Source organism: Octopus sinensis, linkage group LG14, assembly GCF_006345805.1.
Source record: "Octopus sinensis linkage group LG14, ASM634580v1, whole genome shotgun sequence".
NCBI classification, from domain to species: domain Eukaryota; kingdom Metazoa; phylum Mollusca; class Cephalopoda; order Octopoda; family Octopodidae; genus Octopus; species Octopus sinensis.
In genome coordinates, this window is record NC_043010.1 from 62,184,111 (window position 1) to 62,196,648 (window position 12,538).

Sequence of the window (12,538 nt, forward strand, 5' to 3'; positions counted from 1 at the left end):
ACTGAACCCGGAACCATGTGGTTGGTAAGCAAGCTACTTACCACACAGCCGCTCACCAATGCTTGTTTTCCATGCTGGCATAGGTTGGACACACACACACACAAACCTACACTTCCCGCATAGATACAGAAATGTATATACATCCACTTAGACATCATTCTTCATCTCTTCCCGTACCTCATGAAAGAGAAGGATGAAGAAACAAGAAGAAAAAACTCTCTGAAACCATTTTTATCTTATTTTAATGAAATTTAAAATTCTAAATAAATGATGATTCAACATTTCCAATTTTCTTCAAAAAAAAATTCCTTATATGTCAGCTGTTTTCCTTAATTATTTTTTTAAATGTTATTTCCACTCACAAACGCAATTTTTTTTAGAGGGGGGGGGCTGATGAAATGACGTGATGTTCGCTTAGAAAAGGATGTTAGTTGAATGAGCCCCCCCCCCCCGGTTCTTAAGACATCGTTTTAGGGCTGAAGGGAAGGGGTTGGGGGTTGGGGTGGAAACTGAAGAATACTGTGGAAGTCATGCTAACTTGCAGCAGCTTCCATTACTGCAGGTCGGCTAGTCAGGGATGAGAGGGCTGTGGGTGGGGGTGAGGGGTTTGGTGTGTGTGTGTATGTGTTCTCTGTGTGTATATGTGTAGATATATGTGTGTGTGTGCGTGTGTGTGTATTTCTCTCTCTCTTTTACTCTTTTATTTGTTTCAGTCATATATATATATGACTGCGGCCATGCTGGAGCACCGCCTTTAGTTGCGCAAATTGACCCCAGAGCTTATTCTTTGTAACCCTAGTACTTTTTTCTATCGGTCCCTTTTGCCAAACTGCTAAGTTACAGGGACGTAAACACACCAGCATCGGTTGTCAAGCAATATTGGTGGGGTGCAAACACACACACAAACATATACATATACATATATATACATATACGTCAGGCTTCTTTCAGTTTCTCTCTACCAAATCCACTCACAAGGCTTTCGTAGAAGACACTTGCCCAATGTGCCATGCAGTGGGATTGAACCCAGGACCATGTGGTTGGTAAGCAAGCTACTTACCACATTGCGGCTATATATATATATATATGTAAGACATGGTAAACGTTTTTATTTTTCATTCCCTTCAAATTTGCTCTTAAGTGTGGTTTGGACTTTTTGACTGCTCCTTCTAGTATGTAAGGCGACCTGTTAAGGCTCACCTCTTTCGTGTTTAAATGTACACCAATTTTTATATGAAAAATATGCATATATATGTGTTTGTTGTGTGTGTGTGTGTGTATGTATATACATATATGTATATATACGTATATATATGTATGTATGTATGTATGTATGCATGCATGTATGTATGTATATATGTATGTATGCATGTATATATGTATGTATGCATGTATGTATGTATGTATGTATGTATGTATGTATGTATGTATGTATGTATGTATGCATGTAAGTATGTATATATGTATGTATGTATGCATGCATCCATGTATGTATGTATCTATGTATGTATGTATATATGTATGTATGTATATATGTATGTATATATGTATGTATGTATGCATGTATGTATGTATGTATGCATGCATGCATGTATGTATGTATGTATATATGTATGTATGTGTGTGAGTGTGTATAAATGTATGGATATATGTGTGTTATTCCTACTGGCTGCTGTGTTTTGAGGCAGGTGAGTATCTGGAGGAGGTCATTAGCTTCATCCTACACAGCAGGGCTGGAGGTGGTGGTGGTGGTGGTGGTGGGACTGTAGGCAAGTTCTTAAGGGCGGATGAGCATCCTGGCTGATATACATACATTCATACAAAAATACACACATAGACACATACATAAATATATACAAGCATATATATGTATATGTATGTTTGTATGTGTATATGTGTTTGTATGTATATTTGTATATGCATATATAAATATGTAAGTATATAGATGTATATATAGTTACATATCTACCTTCTATCTATCTATCTATCTATCTATCTATCTATCTACCTATCTATCTATCTATCTATATCATCGTCATCATCATCATCGTTTAACGCCCATTTTCCATGCTAGCATGGGTTGGATGATTTTGACTGGGGACTAGCGAACCAGATGGCTGCACCAGGCTCCAATCTTGATCTGGCAGAGTTTCGACGGCTGGATGCACTTCCTAACGCCAACCACTCCAAGAGTGTAGTGGGTGCTTTTACTTTTATGTGCCACCAGCACGAGGCCCAGTGGGTGCTTTTTACGTGCCACAAGCACGGTGGCCAGGTCAGGTGGTACTGGCAACGACCTTGCTTGAATCTTTTTACACATGCCACCGGCACAGGTGGCAGTAAAGCGATGTTGGTAATAAGTCACACTCGAATGGTGCCCTTTTACATTCCACTGGCATGGAAGCCAGTTGGCTGCTCTGGAAACGATCATGCTTGGATGGTGCTCTTGGCACCCTACTACCACGGGCACACACACATATACACACTCACGCACATATGTATATGTATATATATATATATATATGTATGTATATAAACATCAAAATGTTTTGAATGCACTATAATACAGACAATGGGTTATATACCTTTTGTAATTTAGTCATCCATAGTCTCATATGATATTTCGGAATATCATATATATATATAAACATACATGAATACATGCCTACCTACCAACTTATCTGCCTACGTGCATACATGCATACATACACACACACACACACACACATGTATATATATATATATTGTGTGTGTGTAGTTTTAAGGGGTAGGCTGGATGACTGCAGTGTAAGACACACAGGAATCAGGGTCCATTAGGTGTGGCTGACAGTATTTCTACCAGGGTAACTCTGTAGGGTACCATTACATTTTGTAGTGGAGCTAGAGGGTGGGGTGCAAATTGACCCCAGAGGCTATAGTAGAAGACACTTGCCCAAGGTGCCACGCAGTGGAAATGAACCTAGAACCATGTGGTTGGTAAGCAAGCTACTTATCACACATAATTCTATGTTCTGTACGTGCACCTTTGATGAGTTGTAGTGCACCTGAGTACCATACCCAATAATTTCATTATTGCCTCTGCCTTAGCGAAGGGGCGGAGGTGTTGTTTTTCAGTTATGTTTGTTTGTTTGTTTGTCCATGGATAAGATATCTCAAGAACTGCTGGATAGATTCGGATGAAACTTTCAGAGATGTTTGGTCTTATGACTGGCACAAACTGATTAGCTTTTGGGATCAATCTGGTACTGGACAAGGATTCTGGATTATTTTACCTGTTCTTTTACTTCATTTTTGAGAGTGGTCGTATTCATTATTAGCATTCTCATTTGTGAGAGCAATCGAGTTTATTTCAGATATTCTCATTTTAAAAATCATCTCCGGCTAATTGTTGAGAGGACGTTATTGTTGCCTTGGTGGAGGTTTGCGCTCTCTGAGTGCTCTTGTAATTATTATTATTATTATTATTATTATTAATAATAGTTTATGCAACTCCTATTAAATGTTTTGAGTCTTTCTTTCATTTCTCTACTCACCCCCCCCCCCACCCACTCACATACACATGGATATATGTATAGGTAGGTACATGCTTATAATGTGTGTGTGTGTGTGTGTTGCATGTGAGTTTCAGTCATTGGACTGTGGCCATACTGGAGCAGCAGCAGCCTTAAGTGTTTCTGTCAATGATGCTGAAGTGTGCACTTCGTCTTGTGTGGTTGTTTCCAGCTGCCTCATGGCATGAAAGATGGAGGTCGATGTAAAGGGAGATAACTCTGTCAGCCGTTAATACCTGCAGGGCGTTTCTGTTTGAATGTACTGGTTCTCAGTTAACACACACACACACACACACACTCATACATAGATATATAGATAGAGAGAGAGAGAGATAGATAGATATATAGATATGTAGATCGATATATATAGATAGATAGACAGACAGACAGGCAGAAATAGCTGTAGATATACAGACAGACAGACAGATAGATATAGATAACTAGATATATAGAAAGAAAGAAACAAAGAAAAAGATAGATAGATAGACAGATAGATAGATAGATAGATAGATAGATAGATAGATAGATAGATAGATAGATAGATAGATAGATAGTTGGACAAACAGATAGATAGGTAGATAGATAGATAGATAGATAGATAGATAGATAAATAGAAAGATAGACAGACAGACATGGTTAGATAGATATGGATAACTAGATATATAGAAAGAAAGATACAGAGAAAGAAACAAAGAAAGATAGATAGATAGATAGACGGATGGATGGGTGGATTGTGTCCTCTCTGTCTAGCATAAGAACCCAATACTGAAACAGTTTAGGATACAAGGGCCCACAGCTTTTCAATACCTTGCCAATGGACCTCATAGATCTTTGAAGCATGGATATAAATAGAACAAGATTTTGTCAGGAGGTGTGTTTGAAATAAACTAACAATCACACTGATGGCAGTGCTCTAGCATGGCCTCAACCCCTGGCTGAAACCAGTAAAAGATAGCATATATAAAAGACACACACACACACACATTTACATATTTATGTAAAAACCAAAACAGAGAAAGTGTCCTTTTGTAAATATAAAACCAAAAACATGAGAAGCCTTGACCCCTTTCTTCTCAGTTTTACTCACCATACCATTGCCCTTGATCAAGACACAAGGGAGAGGAAAAGACTGCTTGCCCTTCCCAGCTGAAAGAATACAACATGATGATTCTTATGTACGCTGGATCAAGGATTGTTTGATGCAGCAAAGCTTCGACTCTGAATAATAATAATTCCTTTTCATTTTGGCTTAATGCTTGCAGTTTTGAGGGGAAGGGCAAGTTAATTATATCAACCCCAGTATTAATAACTCTTACTAACCTAAAAGCAATGACAGGCCAAGCCGACCTTGGCAGGATTTGAACTCGGAACATAAAATGCCAGAAGAAATGTCACTAAGTATCTTAGCAATAATAATAAATGCCCTGATGCAGTACCAGGCAGTGGCTCTCATGGCTTCTGATGGTAACTGATTGGAAGTGTTATCATGTACATTGTTTTGTCTTGGTAGAAAAGATGGGCTACAGCAAATATTCTGCTCAATATCACAGATTTGCTTGTCAGTTGTTTGACCATAACCAGTTGAGCATGTCCCTTGGTGGCTGACGATATGTGCATCTCTGATCAGGAGCAGAAGTAGTGGGGGAGCATCATAGCCATGTGTTGAGAGGGATTCTTTGGGGTTTGAATAATTCACCTCTGGAGACATGGGTGTTTCATTCAACATCCTTAAACAACCCTTATTCAGGGACCTTTTGAGTGGGATGGACTACTCGACCTGAAGAAAATTCTAACTGGGCCCCACCTGCAAGGTCATGCGCTGTTTATCTTGATATGAGATCACCATGTCGTGCACATGTGGTTGTGATGCATGTGCCTGATGTACCCTTATCAGACGGGTAGTCATGATGGGTATACTGGGCTTTGTATATTTTACCCCAGTGTCCCTTTGATGGCATGCACTGCTCTCTCACTTGATAATAACAACAACAGCAATAATATGGAAGAAATTGTAAAAAGTCTTTTGGTGCCTCAGATTCTAGACTCAATTCTACGTTTATTCACACCATTGAATAAGAATGTGACCTTCATTTGTTTCCAAGACGCACGGTCTTCTTTCACTCTGGTTGTAAGAAATCTTCTTGGCAGCCATAAAACAGATCACTACTCTGAACCAGTACAGAACATCTTTTCTTCTTTCTGCCATCTTGGCAGTAGTGTGAACCTCAAAGGGCATTATCTCCACAGCTACTTGGATCATTTCCAAGACAACCTTGGTTGCCTAAATGATGAACATAATGAACACGGTGGCATGTAAAAAGCACCCACTACACTCTCAGAGTGGTTGGCGTTAGGAAGGGCATCCAGCAGTAGAAACACTGACAGATCAAGATTGGGGCCTGGTGCAGCCATCTGGTTCACCAGTCCTCAGTCAAATCGTCCAACCCATGCTAGCATGGAAAGCGGACGTTAAACGATGATGATGATGATGATGATCTAAGAACTATGGAACCAGGACCCCAGGGACACATATTATGGTGGATTACTGCTGGATCATTCAGTGTGATTGTCGTTGGACATATCACTACAACAAATCTCTGAAACACCACTTTCACGAGATGTTTGAGGAAATAAATATTGTACCATAAACTTCTTATGCTTCTTTCACTTATTATCCAATTCTATGGATGTTATTTAATCATTGATAAACATATTCTTCTTGTACGAAACCATTTTCTTAATCCAAAAGCAGCATTAAAGATTTGTGGTTATCATTCTTCGTGTGCAATCGGTCGTATGCTTTGCAATTAGGTGGAGAACATATTTTGATAACCAGAGCTGATGGACTAGAGACAGGTCTTAATACCTCAGGCACCAAATTCTGTGTGATAATAATAATTTGCATTTAATGAAGTGTCATCAGACAGCAAATAGCTTCCTCATACATCAAACATTAAATATCTTGTTCAGACATAAGACATTTTCATGAGACACATCAAACATCAGATCTAAGTACATACATATATATATATATACACACACATATATATGTGGGTACAGGACATCACCAACAGTAATCAACATGAAATATGAAAACAAATGAGTTCAATATGCAAATGAGAGAAAGAAATGGAAAACAGGACAAGTAACATAAAGAACGACCCTTCATCAGTTGTCGGCTGTCCACCTACACCTCCTTGTTGTTCAATGCTCGAAACGAGGAGTAGATAGGCAGCCAACAACTGATGAAGGGTCGTTCTTTATGCTACTTGTCCTGTTTTCCATTTGTTTCTCTCATTTGCATATTGAACTCATTTGTATTGGTATTTCATGTTGATGTCCTGTACCCATATATGTGTGTGTATATGTATATATATATATATATTTATATACACACACACACATATATATATATATGCCTATATATATATATATATATATATATATATATATATTATTTATATTATTATTTGATTGAATGCCATGCATCCATTTCTAAGTAAGTTTATATATATATATGTACTAGCAGTATCGCCCGGCGTTGCTCGGGTTTGTAAGGGAAATAACTATATAAGCATTTTTAGAGAGTTATAGCCAAAAAATAGCAAAAAATGCATTAAAAATGGAAAAAATATGATGGTAAATTTTTTGAAAAATCGTTGACTCATCGTAGACATTTTTAGAGAGTTACTTCCCTTATATAATAGCGAAAAAATGCATTAAAAATGGAAAAAAAACGATGGTAAATTTTTTTTTAAATCGTAGACTCATGTAGACGCTTTCTTAGCCATTTCTGTTTTGGTGTCTTCAAGCCATGAAGTCGTTGTTCTAAAAGAACGCTGGTCTCCTTGACAACGCATTACGACATTGATTTCCTTACACTCCCTTCCCCACAGGTGCAGGTGTGAGCGTGGACGCCAACTCCGCCGCCATCGACACACGAAAAATTATGCATTAAAAATGGAATAAAAAATGATGTTAAATTATTTTTAAAATCGTAGACTCATCGTAGACGCGCGCTAATACTCAGACGGGCTCGATATGAATCACGACTATAAGCTACCCGAATTTGGTTAAACTGCATCGCAAAATGTGGGAGTAGTTAGGAATCTAAATCGAAGGGGACAGACACTCTCACAACTACAGTTTTATATATATAGATATACATAGCGCAGTAGTGGTGAGATGTGACAGCAAAGAAAAGTATACATTCACTCTCTGCATGCAATTAGACTCGGAAAGTTCGTGAGGAACCCATTGGCCCAATTTGCTGACTTTTCCGATAGCACACAGGTCTCAATGAATGGTTGAATGATCAAATCCAAGCTTCTCTGCTAGTTCCTCAACAGTTACGATGAGATTTTGTTCCACCAGGGTTTTCAGGATGTCCTTGTCGAGTTCTACAGATCTTTCAGGATGAGGCTCGTCTTCTAGGCTGTTCCAATATAGCTTTGAAAAAAATAGCTGTTAAAATCGAAATGCACTCTTCAAAACTTGCACTATGAATAAGGACAAGATAAAATTACTACCTGCTTTTATAGCAAGTTAATATAAGTAGTTTATCCCATTCCCCTCTGACTTTTAGTTCAAGCTGTTGAAAAAACCGCATTATTATATATATATACATACATACATACATACATATACACACACACTCTCTCTCTCTCACACACATGCACACATTTATATTCTGTTATTCTTTTATATGTTTCAGCCTTGAGGTTGTGGCCATGCTGGATCATGTGTGTGTGTGTGTGTGTGTCTATCTGTCTGTATGTATATATGTATATGTATGTGTGTGAACAATAATATTTTCAACAGATGTGTTGCAAATGTATCTGATTGTTCTCAAGCTTCAATACTGTGTGTGTGTGTATGTGTGTGTGTATGTATGTATGTATATGTATGTATGTATATGTATGTATGTATGTATGTGTGTATGTATGTATGTGTGTGTGTATGTATGTGTGTGTGTATGTATGTATGTATGTGTGTGTGTGTGTGTGTGTATGTATGTATGTATGTATGTATGAGTGTATGTTTACTTTATTACTAACACAAGCCATTTAATGTAAAGTCTTCCTCAAATCACTATCTCTGGCTATTTACTCTCTTCCAAGAACATTTTCACTCACACTTATGTGTTAGCTTCCCATACATTTTACTCATGTATCTATCAGCGTGATAGAGAGAAACAAATATTACATCTAGTTTCACTTTATTCGTTGCCCACTGTGTGTGTGCGTTTGCGTGTGGTGTAAACCAGACTAAGAAAAGCATTTGACACACACACCAGAATGTGAGTTTTCTGTAAATTTTGCTTAATTGGAGTTTAAATTTTAAAAACTGGACCTGGCATGACGCGATGCATTGTACTCTTAAAAATGCGAGGTAAATTGTAATTGAAGAAATCCTATATTGTAGATTTGTATAACTCCCAAAGGGAGGCAGATAAAATCTGCCTTTTATAATAAGAGATGTATTGATAGAAATGGTAAGACAACAAAAGAATGAAAGCGACCTCGATATTATGTAAATAGAGGAATTTATCTGTAAAAAAATATATGATAATTATTCGGTTGCCATGATACAACTCTGAGTTTCAGATGTCGGGGTGGAAACCTGCTCTGGCATCTCGTCAGTTGTTAAGACAATAATAACTGATGAGATGCTGGAGCAGATTTCCGACCTGACATCAGAAACTCGGAGTTTTATTATGGCAACCAAATAATTGTCACATATAATATATATATATATATATATATATTTATTAAGCATCAAACGTTAAATATGAAATAATCAAGGCGAAAAACACAGTTCTCAGTCAAATACATGATATTATTTATTAGCTAGTTTGAGTAGGAGGGACAGGCCCATAGTCCTTTCAAGTCATTCAACGATAATATGGTGAGAAATAGGGGGATAAGTGATGGTGTGGAGAAGATAAAAGTACAGCTTGTGGTCGTTTAGGGTGGTGTAAGGAAAGACACAGAGAGAAAAGGGCCGGGAGTAATAGAATTTGGAGTGGAAGCATTGAATAAAAGTCTGCAGGGAAAAGTGGAAGGTTGTTGTTGGTGGAGGTGGTGGATTGTAATGAGACAGTATTGAGGCAGAGATACAGAGCCAGGAAAGGAGAGCATCTCAGAGACAATGAAGTTTTGTACAGGTGGGTGGTGGGGGTGGGGAATCCTTTTAATGGTGTATCTTAAAGTGAGTATCACTCTAAATAACAGTTTGTAATATACTGGATTTGAAAATCCCCTTGAATGTAAAAAAAAAAAAAATGCCCACCAAAGGCAACCTGCAGAACTGAACCACCCATCTTTATAAATCCTGCAAGTAGCCATTCAGTCTTTTTCCATCCAAGGCAATTTTAACCCTTTAGTGTTTAAACCGGCCAAATCTGGCCCAGATATTCCACATGTTTTATGTTCAAACTGGCCATATCCAGCCTCTCACACCTAACCTACACTGACATTCTAAAAATAAACAATCACATCATTGAAACCTCAAAGCTATGAGATAATGCTTGATTAATTCAAAACAATTTGAATGAAAAATTATTACATTTAACAGAGTAATCTGGACACCAAAGGGTTAACCAAATGATTAGCTTATTTCTCATTCAAAGAGATTCTTTCTTTGTATTTTAACTCTGCAATGAGTGTTTCCTTCCAAGGTGGGACAGTTTTTGATTTGGTTGTTTAGTCCAGGTAAGCTTTGATCAGGCAGATCTGTCATCCAAGGCCTCTCAACCCTGATCATGTTTTTTGGGGGGGGGAGGGGAACTGAATATATCCTAGGAAAGGACCACTAAGATAAATTGGGTTAAACAGAATAAAAGTGCTTTTGGGTCTTCGAAGAAGGGATCCTGTCAATATTCAAGGGGGCTGTGAGGGTTTTAAAAAAATTTTTGAGGGAATGAGCCCTGTAGAAAGTCCCAGACCCGTCTTTGGTTCTGCAGGCCCCAAGGGGATTTACTGGCCGACACCTCACACACTTCCCTAGCTTTTACAAGCCCTGCCCAATGAGCCACATTATCCAAATGCATTATTCATTTTGAATGTAGTAGGGTGAGATTTGTGACAGATTTGGTTGCTATTTCTGGCAGGTTGAGTGACAACATAGAGGCCATCCCACACGGTATTTTGAAGGCAGTGGTGTGTTGTGGGATTGTGGTGGGGTAGTGAGACAGTAGGAGGATAAAGATTGAGAGTGAGAGAGAGGAGAAGAAGGACCATTAAGTTGTAGTTTAACACCAGGTCAGCCCAAATCTAGCCAGTTACAAGGATATAATCAAAGGATGTCCAACCATGACAGTCCCATTTTTCTAAAGGTGAGAAGGACTACCTTATACAATACATCACCTTTCCTATTTTAAGACAGTGTGGTGTGATTTGAGGGACATTATGCTGCTATGTCTAACGACCAAGTCATGGCTGTAGAAACACCCAACAGGATGGGTAGAGACAGGGGTGGGGAGGAAAGAGACATAAAGAGAAGGAAACATTGGTGTGTATAAAGACATTTATACAGGTTCAAGCCCAGTTGGGAGCAGCTGTTGTAATTGTGATATATATTTACTTAGGGATTGTTTTAGCAATCCCCCCAACCATCCCCAATCACATAGTTGTGGTTACAACATCACATGATGATGATGATCATCATCATCATCGGCAGTTTGCTTTCTAATCAGCATCATCAGATTCCCCAATTTAACCTGGTTGTGAAGCAAGTGAGAGGAGTTAAGCTGGAAGCTGGGAGGAGAAGAGGAACAGTGATTTGGTCACACTTGCTGACCCACAAACAGAAGGATGTTGGGGTCCAGAGTCAAAACACCCTATGATCGTTGGATGCTGTCTGTTGACATCAATTCCTCGGGGCCAAAGCTCCTTTCACTTGGGTGAGTGGAAAAATTCATTACTATGTTCTCTCACTCTCTCTCTTTCCTTTCCCCTCCAAATCTCATATTCTGGATACACCACTGGGTCAAAGGTGAGGGAAAGAATCAACCCCAAGACTTGGTCTTTTGTTTTTAAGCCTGGTACTTATTCTATTAGTCACTAATGCAGAACTGCTAGGTTATGGGGGTGTAAACACACCAACACTGGTTGTCAAGTAGGGGTGCGTGGGGTTCACTCATACACACACTTGCACACACACACACACACACGATAGACTTCTTTCAGTTTCTAATTGCCAAACCTCCACACCCAAGGCTTTGCAGGGATCAACACTAAAGTGGAAGACAATTGCTCAGGATGCAATGCAACGGGACTGAACCCAGATCCATGTGGTTGAGAAGCAAGCTTCTTACCACACAGCCACACCTGCGCCTATGTTGTTTCTTCCCATCCCAAAGCATCAAGATTGATGTTTGGGAGGGTGAAGTCAACTTTATGAGGAGTTGAACTCAGACAGGGTAGAACTGACACTAAATAACTCTAAAACACCTAGTCTGGTGCTTTATCGCTTCAAACGAGCCTTCCTGACTGTGTTTAACGATTTATCTCGTTTATACAGCATTTAGTGCACAATAATGTTGTGGGAAAGAGGTGTCTCTAATGGGTCAATCAAGGGCTCACTGCATTTATAAATGATGATGGTGCCAAGGGAGTGTCTGTATAACTGGGGAAGAGCAAATAATACAAGGTACTTCAGTTCAAAAGCATCAGTTGATCATTTTCCTCAATACTTTTACATTTTTCACAAATATACATCAAAGAAAGATACACATAGCCATATAAAAGATAACACATACAATGTGTGTGTGTGTGTGTGTGTACATATATATATATATTTATATATATGTACATGTGTGTGTGTGTATACATATACATATATATATATATAACTATATATATATATATACAATTTTATTAAAGCTGAAAAGAATCTTCACAAACTGTTACTCAAAGATTCCTGTGATTCCATCTTTGGTCTTTCGAGTACTATTTTTTCCACCTCGTTTCACATCTCCTATGCAC

The 12,538-nt window shown here is 38.5% G+C and overlaps 1 protein-coding gene across 3 annotated transcripts in view; it reads right to left on the bottom strand.

Annotated features, from left to right (window-relative positions):
- Nucleotides 1–8,413: 8,413 nt before the first annotated feature.
- LOC115218817 (oocyte zinc finger protein XlCOF6-like) overlaps nucleotides 8,414–12,538 on the bottom strand; it is a 17,464-nt gene continuing 13,339 nt past the window's right edge. The window contains exon 3 of one of the 3 annotated variants that reach the window (XR_005002019.1): nucleotides 8,414–8,452. The gene's annotated coding sequence lies outside the window, so the exon portion shown is untranslated. The other 2 variants (XR_005002020.1, XR_005002021.1) reach the window with 2 other exon arrangements.